We start from the raw sequence: 18,131 nt of genomic DNA, 5'->3' as shown, positions 1-18,131 counted from the left end.
AAATGCATAGACACATTTTGTCCCTCCCTGCCTCCCTCACTTCCTATGGTGACTCCAAGACACCGCCTCAGAGCCCAGGGATTTCCCAGAGCTGAGCTTTGAATCTAATGCTCAAGATTAAGACTTATCTTCTTCTTTGGAAAATGTGATCATTGTGGTTATAGCCAGTTCTTTGTCAAAATAATCAAGTGTTTCATTAAAATGTTAAATGATGCTTAGTGATAGATAATTTACCCCCCTAAATGGGATTAAGGATATAATAAAATAGAATTGAATCTTTAATGTATAGTTTAAAAGTTGTTTCACTGAAGCAATATAAAGAGTTCCTTTAAATGTTATTAAATAATAGAATACAATGAATCTTTAATTTACTGTTTAAGTAGTTGTTACATTCTTGAAATAAAAAAGGACAGCCTTTGTATCTTATCATTTTTTAATGATTCTTCAGCAAAGACTACCTGACAATTAAGGTTTTATATATATAATGAGAAAGAGAGAGAGACAGATTGAGAGAGATTCATTGTGCCATGCATTTGAAAATTTACTTATGCCCTTGCAAGAGCATTCCTGCTACAAAATACATTCTGATGCTTCTTCAAAAGTCTGAGGGTTTTCGTGGGATTACTAAAATCAAAGCCCTATGTAGTGTTCATCCTCGTATTTTCAAAACACTCAAAACTTGTTACACTTTTCTCTTTTAAAATTCAAAGAGCTTCCACCTAGATTTGGAGGCCAGGAATTATGCCAAACTTGTAATGAAAGACTGATTCTCAGACAGCAGTGTCCAACAATGGTCTCACGTCGTTTCAGGGACGAGAAAGGACTAAGATTCAGGTTCGCTGATGGCTTTTTTATTGGGAGGAATAATGTTCACTTAGTGACATTGACTTGGCCCAGACCCCAGCCCATGACCTCCAGATTATTAGGATGACTTTGGAGCTTAATTAAACAAACATTTAAGGAATATTTTGTATATGAAGGATTCTATGTTAGGCATTAGAAAACCGAAGAGAAATATAATGCTGTCCCTATGCTCACAGTGTAATGGGTAAAACAAACACACAGAGAACTGCGAGTGAAATTGGAAAAGCTTGTGGAAGACGTAAATGCAAGGAATTGTGGGAAGCTCACCCAGCCTGGAAAAACAAAAATGCTCTCAAGGAAAAAAGTGATGCATGTGTTCAGTTCAGTTCAGTTCAGTTCAGTCATGTCCGACTCTTTGTGACCCCATGAATCGCAGCACTCCTGGCCTCCCTGTCCATCACCAACTCCCAGAGTTCACCCAGACTCACGTCCGTCGAGTCAGTGATGCCATCCAACCATCTCGTCCTCTGTCATCCCCTTCTCCTCCTGCCCCCAATCCCTCCCAGCATCAGTCTTTTCCAATGAGTCAACTCTGCGCATGAGGTGGCCAAAGTACCGGAGTTTCCGCTTTAGCATCATTCCCTCCAAAGAAATCCCAGGGCTGATCTCCTTCAGAGTGGACTGGTTGGATCTCCTTGCAGTCCAAGGGACTCTCAAGAGTCTTCTCCAACACCACAGTTCAAAAGCATCAATTCTTTGGCACTCAGCTTTCTTCACAGTCCAACTCTCACATCCATACATGACCACAGGAAAAACCATAGCCTTGACTAGATGAACCTTTGTTGGCAAAGTAATGTCTCTGCTTTTGAATATGCTTTCTATGTTATCAAATGAGTAGATGTTCCCCGAGATGAGAGGACAATACAGGACGTGAGAAGGAACAATGTAAGCTAAGGTGTAAAATTGCATGGTGTGTAGTGACACAGACAAGGATGGCCACAGGACTGGAAAAGGCCAGTTTTCATTCCAATCCCAAAGAAGGGCAATGCCAAAGAATGTTCAAACTACCATATAATTGGGCTAATTTCACATGCTAGCAAGATATGCTAAAAATCCTTGAATCTAGGCTTCAGCAGTACAGTAACTGAGAAATTCCAGATACACAAGCTGAGTCCCAAGACACAAAGGAAAGTGAAGTGATAGTGAAAGTCATGTAGTCGTGTCCAACTCTTTGCAGCCCCATGGACTGTAACCTGCCGGGCTCCTCTGTCCATGGGGGTTCTCTAGGCAAGAATACCGGAGTGGGTTGCCTTTCCCTTCTCCAGGGGATCTTCCCCTGGTGATTGAACCCAGGGCTCCTGCATTGCAGGTGAATTCTTTACCATCTGAGCCACCAGGAAAGCTCAGACACAAAGGAACCGGAGAACGCATTGTGAACATTTGTTGGATCATGGAGAAAGCAAGGGAATTCCAGAAAAACATCTACTTCTGCTTCATTGACTACACTAAAGCCTTTGATTGTGTGGATCATAACAAATTCTTAAATGAAAATATCAGACCACCTTACCTATCTCCTGAGAAACCTGTATACAGGTTAAAACAACATTTAGAATTGGACATGGAACAACAGACTGATTCAAAATTGGGAAAGGAAAATGACAAGGCTGTATACAGTCACTTTGCTTATTTAACTTATATGCAGACTATACCATGTGAAGTGCCCACCTGGATGAATCACAAGCTGGAATTAAGACTGCTGGGAGAAATATCAACAACCTCAGGAGGTTAGATATGCAGATGATACCACTCTAATGGCAGAAAATGAAGAGAAACTAAAGATCCTCTTGATGAGGGTGAAAGAGGAGAGTGGAAAAGCTGGCTTGAGACTCAACATTAAAAACAATCTAAGATCATGGCATCTGGTACCATCACTTCAAGGTAAATAGAAGGGGGAAAAGTGGAAGTAATGACAAATTTAATTTTCTTGGGCTCTAGTATCACTGCAGATAGTGACTGCAGCCATGAATTTAGAAGATACTTGCTCCTTGGAAGGAAAGCTATGATAAATCAAAAGCAGAGATACATTTTGCAAACAAAAGTCTGTAGAGTCAAAGCTATATTTTTTCTAGTAGTCACGAATGCATATGAGAGTTAAACCATAAAGAAAGCTGAGTGCTGAAGAATTGATTTTTTCAAGTTGTGGCACTGGAGAAGACTCCTGAGAGTCCCTTCAGTTCAGTTCAGTCGCTCAGTCATGTCCAACTCTTTGCAACCCCATGGACTGCAGCATGCCAGGTTTCCTGTTCATCACCAATTCCTGGAGCTTGGTCAAACTCATGCCTGTCGAGTGAGTGATGCCATCCAACCATCTCATCCTCTGTCCTCCTCCTCCTGCCTTCAGTCTTTCCCAGCATCAAGGTCTTTTCTAATGAGTCAGTTCTTCACATCAGGTGGCCAAAGAACTGGAGCTCCAGTTTCAGTATCAATCTTTCCAATGAATATTCAGGATTGATTTCCATTTGGGTTGACTGGTTTGATCTCCTTGCAGTCCAAGGGACCCTCAAGAGTCTTCTCCAATACCACAATCCCTTAGATGATAAGATCCATCAATACAAGTGATGGATATTATAGAATGGTGAAAAGGAAAATGAAAGCAATTTCTTTAAAAATCAATTGACATTATATCTTAAAGTTGAGTTTTCACAAAACCTATAGCCCTAGTAATTCTAAGCATCGTCTTGAAAGAAATTCTCATGTACACACAGTGGGAAACATATGCAAACATGTCATAGCCTTACTGATCACAACTGTAAAAGTTTAGGAGCAACAACATTGCCTACTAGTGTGACACTCAAAGGACGAAGCATGTTATATTCAAAAAATGGAATACTAGGCAGCAGTCAAAAATAATGAACCATAATGATGCACAACTAAAGGCTGAATATTAGCAATATGACATTACATGGAAACAGTCTAAAATACACTGGGCAGCAGGATGCTCTTTTTATAGAGTTTAAAACCAGCAAATTTAAAGTGCTTTTTAGGAATATTCATAGATGCTATAAATCTATGAAAAAAGAGAGCAAGTCAATGATAAGCTGAGAGCTGAGGACACTGATCACCATGAGCGAGAGGAGGCATGGCCTGGAATCAGAGTGGTAGCATAGGGTTATATGTAGTCAAGGACTTAGCTTTCATTTTTGTGCTGCAGGCTATTAACAATATCTGTACAGTGAATTAAATAAATGAAAATGTGTCATGAACTGAAATTATAATTATTCCAGTTATGGGTACCTGAGGCCAGTAAAAAAGAAGGAAGGAAGGAAAAAAGAAGTGGGGGAGGGGGAGAAGGAGGGAAGGAGAAAGGAAAGAATGAAGGCGGAATAAGGGAAGGGAAGGAGAAGGGTAACCCCAGAAGAACTTTCTGAGACAGGTAGCTGGCAGGCAATGAAAGTTCTGTTCCTCAAGCAATTAAAAATTTTCTTTCTAGCTATTATTATGTTCCCATGTCATAATAATTAGTGAACATGTAATATGTTCAGGCGATGTGCCAAATGCTTTGCATCTTTTATCTCTGTGAATTCTGCCTATGAAACCACTCCCTCTGTGAAACTCCTAGTGATGGGACTTTGTCCCCATTTCTCAGTCGAGAAAACTAAGGCTCACAGAGGTTGTGACTTGCCTGTGGGCACTTTCCAACACACAGAGTGTCTTATACAACATCAATTATTTTCCTTGCTTGGCCTCTGAGACACCACCCTCTGTGGTTTCCAAGTCTCCTCCGTGGCTGCTTCTCCTCAGTCTCATGTTTGACTGCTTCTTTGCCTTCTGCTCTCCACTTGTTCACATGTGCTCAGCCCCCATCGTCATACCTGCATAGACGTTCTAGGTCATTTCATCAAATCTCATGGCAGTTAGCGCCATCCACACCTGGATGGGGATGTTCATCTAACTGCCTTCTCAACACCCTGCCCAGTTGCCTAGGGATCTCCCAGACTTAACAAAGTCAAAGCTGGATTTGATCTCCCTCTTGTACCTGCTCCAACCCATCTTCTCTGCTTGGCAACGGCGTCAGCATTTATCCCATTGCTCAGCCCCAAGCCTGGTTGTGCTCTTTCTTCCCGTCTTTTCCTTATGGCCAAATGGCCCATCCAAGAGCAAACCTGTCACTGCTTTTCTTTATTATTATTAGTAGTAACTTTAAGTTTTAATTTATTATAATTATATTTTGTTGGAATATAATTGCTTGACAATGTTGTGTTAGTCTCTGCTGTACAATGAAGTGAATCAGCTATATGTATACATGTATCCCCTCCCTCTTGGACCTCCTTCCCACCTGCTTCCCATCCCAGCCCTCTACGTCATCACAGAGCACCAAGCTGAACTTCCTGTGCTTTATAGCAGCTTCCCACTAGCTATTTATTTCACACATGGTAGTATATATATATATCAGAGAAGGCAATGGCACCCCACTCCAGTACTCTTGCCTGGAAAATCCCATGGATGGAGGAGCCTGGTAGGCTGCAATCCATGGGGTCACGAAGAGTCGGACACGACTGAGCGACTTCACTTTCACTTTTCACTTTCATGCATTGGAGAAGGAAATGGCAACCTACTCCAGGTTCTTGCCTGGAGAATCCCAGGGACGGGGGAGCCTGGTGGGCTGCCGTCTATGGGGTCGCATAGAGTCGGACATGACTGAAGCGACTTAACAGCAGTAGCATCGGTATATATATGTCAGTGCTATTCTCCCAAGTCGTTCCATCCACACCTTTGTCCCCTGTGAGCATATGTTCATTCTTTTTGTCTGTATCTCTAGTCCTGCCTTGGGAATAGGTTCATCTGTACCATTCTTATAGATTCCACATAAATGTTTTAGCGTATGATATTTGTTTTTCTCTTTCTGACTTATTTCACTCTATATGACAGACTCTAGGTCCATCCATGTCTCTACAATGACCCTATTCCATTCCTTTTAGTGGCTGAATAATATTTCATTATATATATGCACCTCAAGGCTTTCCTCTCCAACTTCTTCTAAGTCAACCACTTCCTGGTTCCCTTCTGTGCTTCTGTAGGGAAACTGTCCCAGGGCTTCACCTGAATTATTGCAATCAATCTGCACCTGGACAATGATTTCCTTCCTGTTACATAAACTCAATAACCCCCCCACCCCTCTCTTCTGATCCTTTATTCTGACTCTCACTTGGAGATGCTTTCATGAACACCCTTATCTAAAATATGCACACAATCCCACCATTCTCTAGTCCCTGCTTCTTCTTTATTATTTATGACTTTTCATAGCACTTGAAGCCAGAGTGTTTATTGCTTGCTGGCTAACTATGTTTCTCTCCCAGTGAAATGTAAGTTCCATCAGGGCAAGAAATGTATCTGTGGCATTCACTGTGGTACCTTTAGTGAATGACACAGTGTCCAGGGCCCTTTATTCCAGATTAGGAATAAAGGAATGACCAGCTTCATAAAAAGCAGGCCAGAAAGCTTTCCTTATTTCTTTCATTTTACAGGTAAGACACTGAGACGTGGGAAGTCTCAGTAACTTTGTGGCACAGTCATTAAGACAGAGAACCAAGACTCAGACACAAGCAACTAGACCCCTGCATTCCTGGACTTAATTACTCGGTTATATTTCTTCTTGAACTGATTAAGAAAGTGTCATCCCTGGAGGCCTATCTGGGGAGATCCATTTTAATGGCCAGAGGAGAACCATACACATCTTAAAATATTACTTCTGGCTTTATAGTTGCCTGCCAGGACCTGACCAAACTATTTGAAGTGTGTCTCCTTATGAATTCTTACCATTAATTTCCTTAGCAAACCCTTTATAAGGGTTTAAGAGAAATAATGAGAATAATCATATGAATTCTTTCTGATTTTGAAGACAAGACTTTAAATCAATCAGGTTGTTGCTGATTTGTCATTTCATCAGTGACTGTGAGATCTGTCACAAAGCTATTTAAAGAAATGGTGAGACAATATGAATGAGTCGACAGGTGTAGCAGATAGAGACATAATTAAAGGGCTGCTGCTGCTGCTGCTAAGTCGCTTCAGTCGTGTCCGACTCTGTGCGACCCCACAGAGGGCAGCCCACCAGGCTCCCCCGTCCCTGGGATTCTCCAGGCAAGAACACTGGAGTGGGTTGCCATTTCCTTCTCCAATGCATGAAAGTGAAAAGTGAAAGTGAAGTCACTCAGTCATGTCCGACTCCTAGCGACCCCATGGACTGCAGCCTACCAGGCTCCTCTGCCCATGGGATTTTCCAGGCAAGAGTACTGGAGTGGGGTTCCATTGCCTTCTCCAATTAAAGGACAGTGGACCTCAATTCCAAGAGGCAGCTAAGGTAGCTCTGATCATTATACTCTTTGATAAGTATAAATGTGTTTTTTCTCTCTTTAAAAATAGTATGTTAACTTTTGAAAAAGTGAAAAAAAAACAAAAAAGTGTATAGATGATAAATGCAGTTTAACAGGAAGCACTGTCTCTTGAGTGTATATATTTATAAACTTTGCCACACTGACCTTAGCAGTATACTTGGGTTGGCCAAAATTCCCTTCTTACGAGACCTATGGAATGACCAAATGGGGTTTTTGGCCAGCCCGATAGTCTTGTGTCTTGCATTTCTCACTTCATGTCAATCCTAATCACTTTCATTTATGAGTTAAATACTCCTTGATAGTATAGTTTTTAATAGCTGCTTGATTTCTTGTAATAAAATGTCCCATCACTTTATTTACTCATTTACCCAGTTTTGTCAGTTGAGGAAGTTGCCCCTCTGTGTGTGAAGAACACTGCAAAGAACATCCTATACAAAAATCTTTTCTTGTACCTATGATAATTTCCTGTTACCAAAAGGTGGTTATAAGCAACTAAAAGGAGCCTTGCAGGAATGAAATCAGAGCTATTTAAAAACTTGGATCATTGGTGTGAAGCTATTTCTTCCTTTCACCTCATCGGGAAAAGGTGTTGAGTGTTCTATAAATGTTTGTCTTTTGCTATATATTTTCTAACTTGTCAACAAATTGCCTGCTAGCAGGGGAAAATCTAGTGGCAGTTTCAGGGTAAAACTCTGAATTTATGGATTGACACATTTATCCTTTAACACAGCATTTGTCTAATGGTCCATAAAGCAGTCCAGACATCAAGACCCTTTGTCTGTGACCAATTTTCATTGGTTCATAATCAAAGGAGAAAAACGAAGCCAAACAATACATAATCCTAGAGCCAAATGTGTTCTCCTTGTGGGAAGGGTGAAGATAGGAGGTGGTTGGCTGTGTGTTTATTAATGTCTAACTTGGCAAAATTAAAAAAAAAACAAACTTGTCAATCTTAGGGTAGTCTCAAAAACTTTTGATGAAACTTTAGAAGCCTATGTCACAACTGACCTACATAGAATAAACAGGAAGTGATTCAATTGTGTTCTGCGCTGCTGGGGATTTTTGATGATGTTACACAGGAAGTATCAGCACAGTGTGTAACAGGGAATTCGGACTCAGTCTGGACCCCAGGCAGAAAGTGACTCTTACTCTGAAAGAGACTTTTGATGCCCCCTTTATCACCACAGCAACCAGAAGCTGTTGATGACAACAGAGGCTATAGGCAGAGCACACATGCAGGTTATAGGGAAACCTGTCAGATGAGGCATGGAATTGAAGCCACTTGTAAGTTAAAGAGTTAAACAGGCAGCTAGTGTTCTGCCAAGCATATTGGAAGGAAGCAGAACAAGTTAAATTTAAATTTAGTTTTGAGTATTTGCAGATGTAAGGACTAAGAACTCAGAAGTATGGGTCATGAAATAAGAAAACCCTGCCAGAATCCTAACACTGCGGGGTGCCAATGAGTAGGGTGGGGGAACAGAGAGCACACTTGAACTTGACCTTGAACCAGAACCCAGCAAAGAAAACACAATCAGAGATGTGTCAGATGAGGGTTCCTTGCAGCTATTTAGGGAGATCAGAGAAGAGGGTTACAAAACTCAGTCCAGCAGATAATAGTTGTTTATTTTTAGACCTAAGCTAATTGTGTAGGAAACTGAAGAGCCCTTAATCGTGAGGGTCAAGTCGTTCATTATTTATAATTGCTTTTAACATATGAGCCTTACGACAAACTACTGAAGATCCACAATTTCTGATCAGCAATACCCAAGTCCAAAAGATTCTGAAAACCACATTCCTCATAAAGTTTGTGGCCCACTCACTGACAGCAGATACTAACCTAAAGGAAAGTGAGGTTGTTTATAATCCCCGTTTGTGTGAATTTTCATCTTTTGTGGCAGAAGTATTCATGTGTTTAATTATATGTTGTTGCCTCAGATCCTGCTGGGGCTGTTTAGTCATACCCATACCAGTTTCCTAAAATCTAAAAGAGTGTTGAATTACGAAGTCATCTGACCCAAAATTTTAACCTATGGATTTAATATTAACAAACAGATTCTATAGGCATGCCCTATATTCTATCAAATTCTAACAGACTTCAAGCAATTAAATATTCAAAAATATATAAATATATAAAATATATAAATACAAATATTGGAGTTTATTTATTTATTTTTATTTTTTTAATTTTTAAAATTTACATAATTGTATTAGTTTTGCCAAATATCAAAATGAATCCACCACAGGTATACATGTGTTCCCCATCCTGAACCCTCTTCCCTCCTCCCTCCCCATACCATCCCTCTGGGTCGTCCCAGTGCACTAGCCCCAAGCATCCAGTATCGTGCATCGAACCTCGACTGGCAACTCATTTCTTACATGATATTTTACATGTTTCAATGTCATTCTCCCAAATCTTCCCACCCTCTCCCTCTCCCACAGAGTCCATAAGACTGTTCTATACATCAGTGTCTCTTTTGCTGTCTCGTACACCGGGTTATTGTTACCATCTTTCTAAATTCCATATATATGCATTAGTATACTGTATTGGTGTTTTTCCTTCTGGCTTACTTCACTCTGTATAATAGGCTCCAGTTCCATCCACCTCATTAGAACTGATTCAAATGTATTCTTTTTAATGGCTGAGTAATACTCCCTTGTGTATATGTACCACAGCTTTCTTATCCATTCATCTGCTGATGGACATCTAGGTTGCTTCCATGTCCTGGCTATTATAAACAGTGCTGCGATGAACATTGGGGTACACGTGTCTCTTTCCCTTCTGGTTTCCTCAGTGTGTATGCCCAGCAGTGGGATTCCTGGATCATAAGGCAGTTCTATTTCCAGTTTTTTAAGGAATCTCCACACTGTTCTCCATAGTGGCTGTACTAGTTTGCATTCCCACCAGCAGTGTAAGAGGGTTCCCTTTTCTCCACACCCTCTCCAGCATTTATTATTTGTAGACTTTTGGGTCGCAGCCATTCTGACTGGTGTGAAATGGTACTTCATAGTGGTTTTGATTTGCATTTCTCTGATAATGAGTGATGTTGAGCATCTTTTCATGTATTTGTTAGCCATCTGTATGTCTTCTTTGGAGAAATGTCTGTTTAGTTCTTTGGCCCATTTTTTGATTGGGTCATTTATTTTTCTGGAGTTGAGCTGTAGGAGTTGCTTGTATATTTTTGAGATTAGTTCTTTGTCAGTTGCTTCATTTGCTATTATTTTCTCCCATTCTGAAGGCTGTCTTTTCACCTTGCTAATAGTTTCCTTTGATGTGCAGAAGCTTTTAAGGTTAATTAGGTCCCATTTGTTTATTTTTGATTTTATTTCCAATATTCTGGGATGTGGGTCATAGAGGATCCTGCTGTGATGTATGTCAGAGAGTGTTTTGCCTATGTTCTCCTCTAGGAGTTTTATAGTTTCTGGTCTTACATTTAGATCTTTAATCCATTTTGAGTTTATTTTTGTGTATGGTGTTAGAAAGTGGTCTAGTTTCATTCTTTTACAAGTGGTTGACCAGATTTCCCAGCACCATTTGTTAAAGAGATTGTCTTTAATCCACTGTATATTCTTGCCTCCTTTGTCAAAGATAAGGTGTCCATATGTGCGTGGATTTATCTCTGGGCTTTCTATTTTATTCCATTGATCTATATTTCTGTCTTTGTGCCAGTACCATACTGTCTTGATAACTGTGGCTTTGTAGTAGAGCCTGAAGTCAGGTAGGTTGATTCCTCCAGTTCCATTCTTCTTTCTCAAGATCGCTTTGGCTATTCGAGGTTTTTTGTATTTCCATACAAATTTTGAAATTATTTGTTCTAGCTCTGTGAAGAATACTGTTGGTAGCTTGATAGGGATTGCATTGAATCTATAAATTGCTTTGGGTAGTATACTCGTTTTCACTATATTGATTCTTCCAATCCATGAACATGGTATATTTCTCCATCTATTAGTGTCCTCTTTGATTTCTTTCACCAGTGTTTTATAGTTTTCTATGTATAGGTCTTTAGTTTCTTTAGGTAGATATATTCCTAAGTATTTTATTCTTTCCGTTGCAATGGTGAATGGAATTGTTTCCTTAATTTCTCTTTCTGTTTTCTCATTATTAGTGTATAGGAATGCAAGGGATTTCTGTGTGTTGATTTTATATCCTGCAACTTTACTATAGTCATTGATTAGCTCTAGTAATTTTCTGGTGGAGTCTTTAGGGTTTTCTATGTAGAGGATCATGTCATCTGCAAACAGTGAGAGTTTTACTTCTTCTTTTCCAATTTGGATTCCTTTTATTTCTTTTTCTGCTCTGATTGCTGTGGCCAAAACTTCCAAAACTATGTTGAATAGTAATGGTGAAAGTGGGCACCCTTGTCTTGTTCCTGACTTTAGAGGAAATGCTTTCAATTTTTCACCATTGAGGATAATGTTTGCTGTGGGTTTGTCATATATAGCTTTTATTATGTTGAGGTATGTTCCTTCTATTCCTGCTTTCTGGAGAGTTTTTATCATAAATGGATGTTGAATTTTGTCAAAGGCTTTCTCTGCATCTATTGAGATAATCATATGGTTTTTGTTTTTCAATTTGTTAATGTGGTGTATTACATTGATTAATTTGCGGATATTGAAGAATCCTTGCATCCCTGGGATAAAGCCCACTTGATCATGGTGTATGATCTTTTTAATGTGTTGTTGGATTCTGATTGCTAGAATTTTGTTAAGGATTTTTGCATCTATGTTCATCAGTGATATTGGCCTGTAGTTTTCTTTTTTTGTGGGATCTTTGTCAGGTTTTGGTATTAGGGTGATGGTGGCCTCATAGAATGAGTTTGGAAGTTTACCTTCCTCTGCAATTTTTTGGAAGAGTTTGAGCAGGATAGGTGTTAGCTCTTCTCTAAATTTTTGGTAGACTTCAAGCAATTAAATATTCAAAAATATATAAATATATAAAATATATAGAAATATATAAATACAAATATTAGAGTTTAAATATAGATTTATTATACTACTCTTGTATCCTAATGGTCTCTGTCTTTATTCCAAAAAATCCCCATTTTGATTATTGCTATCTATTGTCTCCAAACAAGTTTTTATGATAACATATGTGTTAATTTAAATACCCACGCGCTCAGTCGTGTCTGACTCTATGTTCCCCCATGAACTGCAGCCGACCAGGCTCCTCTGTTCATGGGATTTTCCAGGCAAGAATACTGGAGTGGGTTGCCTTTTCCTCCTCCAGGGTATCTTACGGACCCAAGGATTGAAACTGAATCTCCTGCATCTCTTGCATTGGCAGGTGGATTCTTTACCACTGAGACACATGGGGAGCCCACTAAATACCTACAAGTATTTTGTTATTACATATATGCATGCATTTGCTTATATTAGAGTGGTGTTGTTCAGTCGCTCAGAGTCATGTCCAATTCTTTGCCACCCCATGGACTGCAGCACATCAGGCTTCACTGTCCTTCACCATCTCCCAGAGCTTGCTCAAACTCACATCCATTGAATCAGTGATGCCATCCAACCATCTCATCCTCTAATATCCTCTTCTCTTCCTGCCTTCAATCTTTTCCAGCATCAAGGTCTTTTCCAATGAGTCAGCTCTTTGCATCAGGTGGTCAAAGTATTGGAGCTTCAGCTTCACCATCAGTCTTTCTAATGAATATTCAGTATTAATTTCCTTTAGGATTGATTGGTTTGATCTCCGTGCAGTCTAAGGGACTCTCAAGAGTCTTCTCCATACTATATGTTAGTATACTTGTTTCCATTTATATTTTGCTATGACTCATGAATACAATTTTACATGTGGGATTCTTTACATGATTTTAAATATTATGAATAAAATCAATCTGCAATTATTTTTTTTGCTTTTTATAATGACTTATTTATGATAAAAAGCTTCTTTTTATGTGTTTACTGATTATTCATATAGCTAATTTGGTGAAATATCTGTTCAAATGTTTTTCATTAATTGTTTGGTTTCTTGTTGAAAGATAAGATTTCTTTATACATTAAGTTCCTTGTTAGACACATGATTTGCTAATATTTTCTTCTTGTCTGTGGCTTTTCATTTTTTTACAGTGTTTTCCAAAGATCAAATGTTTTTAATTTTTATTGAGACATTTGTAAGTTTTTGTTTCATGGCTTGTGTTTTTTTGTTTAAGAAATCACTCTCTAAACCATTGTCATAAAGATTTTCTCCTAGGCTTTCTTCAAGATCCTTAACAGTTGCTGCTCTCATATTTCAGTCTATAATCCATATCAAGTTATTTTTTTATACACTGTAAGATGTGTTAATGTTCATTTTTTATGCAGATAGTCTGGTTGTTCACATTGTTGCAAAGACTATCACTTTCTCATTAAATACTCTTAGTATCATTGGCAAAAAATAGTCATCTATGTGTGGGTCTATTTTTAGACTCAATCCTACTTAAATCATTTATATACAGATTTTTAGAGCAATATCACATGTCTTTATCATGGTATTTTTATGGTGTGTGTTAAATTGGGAAGTGTAATACTTTGCATGTTTTCTTTTTTTTCAAAATTATTTTGCTTATTCTAGGTTCTCTGTTTTGTCATATGAATTTTAAAATTGAGTCAGAAATTTCGTTTTACAAAAAAAATAAAACAAAATAAAACAGCCTGAAAAAATGTGTATTAGAATCTAGCATTAACTGCCTCATATTTATTTAGGTCACCTTTAATTTGTCTTTGCAATGTTTTATCATTTTCAGTGTTTTACTTCTGCTATATATTCACTATTTATTCCTTGTGTCTTGGTTTCTTCAAGCTACTGTAATGCAATGTCATTGTTTGGTTCGGTTTAGTTCATTCGCTCAGTCGTGTCCGACTCTTTGCGACCCCATGAATCGCAGCACACCAGGCCTCCCTGTCCATAATGTCATTGACTGAGTGGCTTATAAACAACAGAAACTTGCTTCTCACAGTTTTGGGGGCTGGAAAGTCCAGGATCAAGTCACTGGGAGCTTGTGTGTCTGGTGAAGGCCCACTTCCTGGTCTATAGATGGTTCATAGTCTTCTTGCTGTGTCTTAACCTGACTGAAGCAGATGAAAGAGGTCTCGGGGGTTCCTTTTACAAGAACATTTAACTCCATAGCTTCCCTGGTGGCTCAGAGGTTAAAGCATCTGCCTCCAATGTGGGAGACCTGGGTTCGATCCCTGGGTTGGGAAGATTCCCTGGAGAAGGAAATGGCAACCCACTCCAGTATTCTTGCCTGGAGAATCTCATGAACAGAGAAGCCTGCAGTCCACAGGGCCGCAAAGAGTCGGACACGACAGAGCGACTTCACTTTCACTTAAGGACTCCACCCTCATGACCTAAGCACCTTCCCAAAACTCCACCTCTTAACACCAACACAGTGGCAGTTATGATTCCAATATATGAATGGGTGGGGGACATAAACATTCAGTTCACAATACTTCAGTTCAGTTCAGTTGCGCAGTCATGTCTGACTCTTTGCGACCCCATGGACTGCATCATGCCAGGCTTCCCTGTCCATCACCAACTCCAGAGCTTATTCGAACTCATGTCCGTTGGGTTGGTGATGCCATCCAACCATCTCATCCTCTGTCATCCCTTTTTCCTCCTGCCTTCAATCTTTCCCAGAATCAGGGTCACAATACTTACTATGCTGAAATAGATTGTTGTTGATCAGTCACGTCTGACTCTTTGAGATCCCATGGACTGCTGCAAGCCAGGTTTCCCTGTCATTCACCATCTCCTGGAGTTTGCTCAAACTCATGTCCATTGAGTCGGTGATGCCACTTGATTTATTAAATTTACTTTTTCTAGGTTTTATTTATTTTTAATTGAAGAATAATTGCTTTATAATATTGTGTACGTTTCTGCCACACCTCAACATGAATCAGCCACAGGTATACATATGTCCCCTCCTTCTTGAACCTCTCTCCCACCTCCCACCCTATCCCACCGCTTGCCTCACAGAGCCCAGGTTTGTGTACCCTGAGTCTTACAGCAAATTGCCACTGTAAGTTTACCTTTATATTGATCCTATATACCGTCATTTTCTACTGCAGGGGATCTTCCTGACCCAGGGATCCACAGTGTCACCAAGAGTCAGACACTGCTGAGCAACTGAGCATATACACTTATCCTGTCATACCACAAAATTTCACTTACTAGTTTTGGTGTTTTATATATTTTGAAACTCCCTTAAGATTTTCTAAGTATGCGATTATATCATCTATGATTGAAGTTTTTATCTCATGCTTTCCAATTTGTATGCCTTTCCTTTTTCCCTTGTATTGCCTAATTGCACTGTTTAGGGTCTGAAGGATAAGGCTGAAGAGCAGTGGACAGAGAGGACCTCCACCTCCTGTTTCTGATTATAGTCAGAAAGTACGGAGACTTTCAGCTTTAAGACTGATGCTGTGTGTGTGCTAAGTCGCTTCAGTTGTGTCTGACTCTTTGCGACCCTGTGGACCACAGCCTGTCAGGGTCTTCTGTTCTTGGGATTCTCCAGGTAAGAATACTGGAGTGAATTGCCATTCCCTCGTCCTGGAGATTTTCCCAACCCAGGGATCAAACCAAGTCTCCTGCAGCTCTTGCATTGCAGGCAGATGTTTTACTGCTGCTACTAGGGTAAGCCCCAGAACTGATATTATCTGTTTTTTTTTTTTTTTTTTTGTAGATGCTCTCAATTAGGTTGAGGAAGTTTCCTTTAATTCCTAGTTTGCTGAGAGTTTTAATCATATTCGTGTTTTGGGTTTTGTTGAAGACCTTTCAATTTTGGGTACACTTGGGCAAGTTTCTTTTGGAAACATACCAGAAGTGAAATTTCAGGGTTGAAGAATACTGATGTGTTAAACTTTCTCCAACAGTGACAAAATTGTTTCCCAAATTTATTGCCTCAACTTCATTTCTCACCAACAGCACATAGAGTTCCCGTCTCTCTAGATTTTCACTATAACCAGGTATTATCAGACAGTGATGTGTTTCATAATCTGATAGGTGTGAAATAGCTTTTGGTTGCAGTTTTTATTTGTATATATCAGGTTATTAATAAGACTGAAAACATTTTGTCTATACTGAGCCCTACAATGTCCACTTGTGATTTTCCTTTTCAAATTTTCAGCTAATTTTCTGTTTTGTTTTTTTCTCTCTTCCTTCCTTCCCCCATCCCTCTCTTGTTCCTTTCTTCCTTCAATACATTTCTAGAAGTTCATTGTGTATTCTGAATACTTATCCTATATTAGCTCTATGCTTAACATCTTTTCTCAATTTGGCCTTACTTTTTCTTGTAGCCATGCATTCTTTTGTTATGCAGAAATGCTTGCCGATAATGGAGTTGAATTTTCCAGTCCATTCCTTTGGCTTCGGTTTCTTATCCTCATTTAAAGAATCTTTCACTATCTTATACCATAAAGCCATTTTCTTATGTGTTCCCCCAAAGCTTTAGCATTTTTCTATTTATATTGAAGCAGTTAGTATATCTAAAATTTCTTTGAGCATATTATAAAGCAAGGCTCTGATATTTTATCTTTCACATGGATAAGAAATTGCCTCTGAATGAAGCCTTATTGTGTGATTCATTTTTTCCACACTACTTTTAATGGGACCCCTGTACCATGTCAGGTATGTATATTAGCATAGGTCAATTTTGAGTCTTTTGGCTTTAAGTTATTAGTTTATTTTGTTTCCCCTTCATAGACCACATAGTTTTAATTTACAGAAGTTTATAATACGTATGTCTTAGCATCTGGAAGGACAGGTTGTCAGTCTTATTTTCTTCTTAATTTTTATTGACCTTTTGTTCTTTCATGTTAATTTTATGATTCCAAGACAAATTTCCTGACTTAACCAAACAGTTTGTGTTGTAACTGCATTTGATTTATAGAATAACATGGGGAAAATTAGCATTGTTTTAATACTAATTCTAAGAACCTGACCATATTTTATTTGGGTCTTCTTCTCAGTCCTACAATGGCATTTTGGGGAATTGTCTTCATAGCCATATGGCATATCTTTTAATGAGATTATTACTATACCTAGTAGAAATTTTGTTTCTGTGAATGCAATGCTTTTCTATTGGGTTTTTCAGTAATTGATTATTATCAGTAAGTAAGAATGCAACTTTCTTGAATGTTGATCTTATATACAACAACTTTGTTTAATTAATTAAAAATTGTTTATAAACTTTTAATTATATTACTTTTATAAAGAACTTTATTGTTTTAAATAAATTCAAGTAAAGCTGTACATTTGTCTCTAAATGTTGATTTTACTTCATCACATAAATTTTGATGTATGATTTATTTATAATGCATACCAAAAATACATAGATTAAAATAATTAAATGGTGATTCTCTTTCAGACTATCATATTTTCAAGCATGTTAGGGGGAAGGGGAATTAACTTCTTTGTTGATTTTTAAAATGGAATTGCACCAGAGAGATCTTGGGATATGCTGTATTGATTCTTTGAAATATGCTCTAACCTAATATATATTAGTATGTATTCTTGTATATGCATATACATACAGGAATTGGCTTACCTGGTAGCTTGGCTGGAAAAGACTCCACCTGCAATGCAGGAGACCCCAGTCAGGAAGATCCCCTGGAGAAGGAATAGGCTCCTCCCTCCAGTATTCTTGCCTGGAGAATCCCATGGACAGAAGAGCCTGCCAGGCTTCTGTCCAGGGGGTCACAAAGAGTCAGACATGACTGAGCGACTAAGCACAGCACAGCACTTGTATATATACATTAATATATATCCTAACCTCTCTTCCTCTCTGTGTATAAATAACTTTGTACCTAATATGCATTAGCGTTCCATATAATTTGGAAAAGAACGGATCCTCTTTCATTCTACCTGTAGGAACAGGATCATTTGTTTGTGTGTATTTACATTTAATGCACACACATATAATATAAATTCCCATAAGAACACTCATTTAAACATAT

This window comes from Bos indicus x Bos taurus, chromosome 21, assembly GCF_003369695.1.
Source record: "Bos indicus x Bos taurus breed Angus x Brahman F1 hybrid chromosome 21, Bos_hybrid_MaternalHap_v2.0, whole genome shotgun sequence".
Lineage (NCBI taxonomy): Eukaryota > Metazoa > Chordata > Mammalia > Artiodactyla > Bovidae > Bos > Bos indicus x Bos taurus.
Note: the sequence above shows the minus strand (reverse complement) of the source record.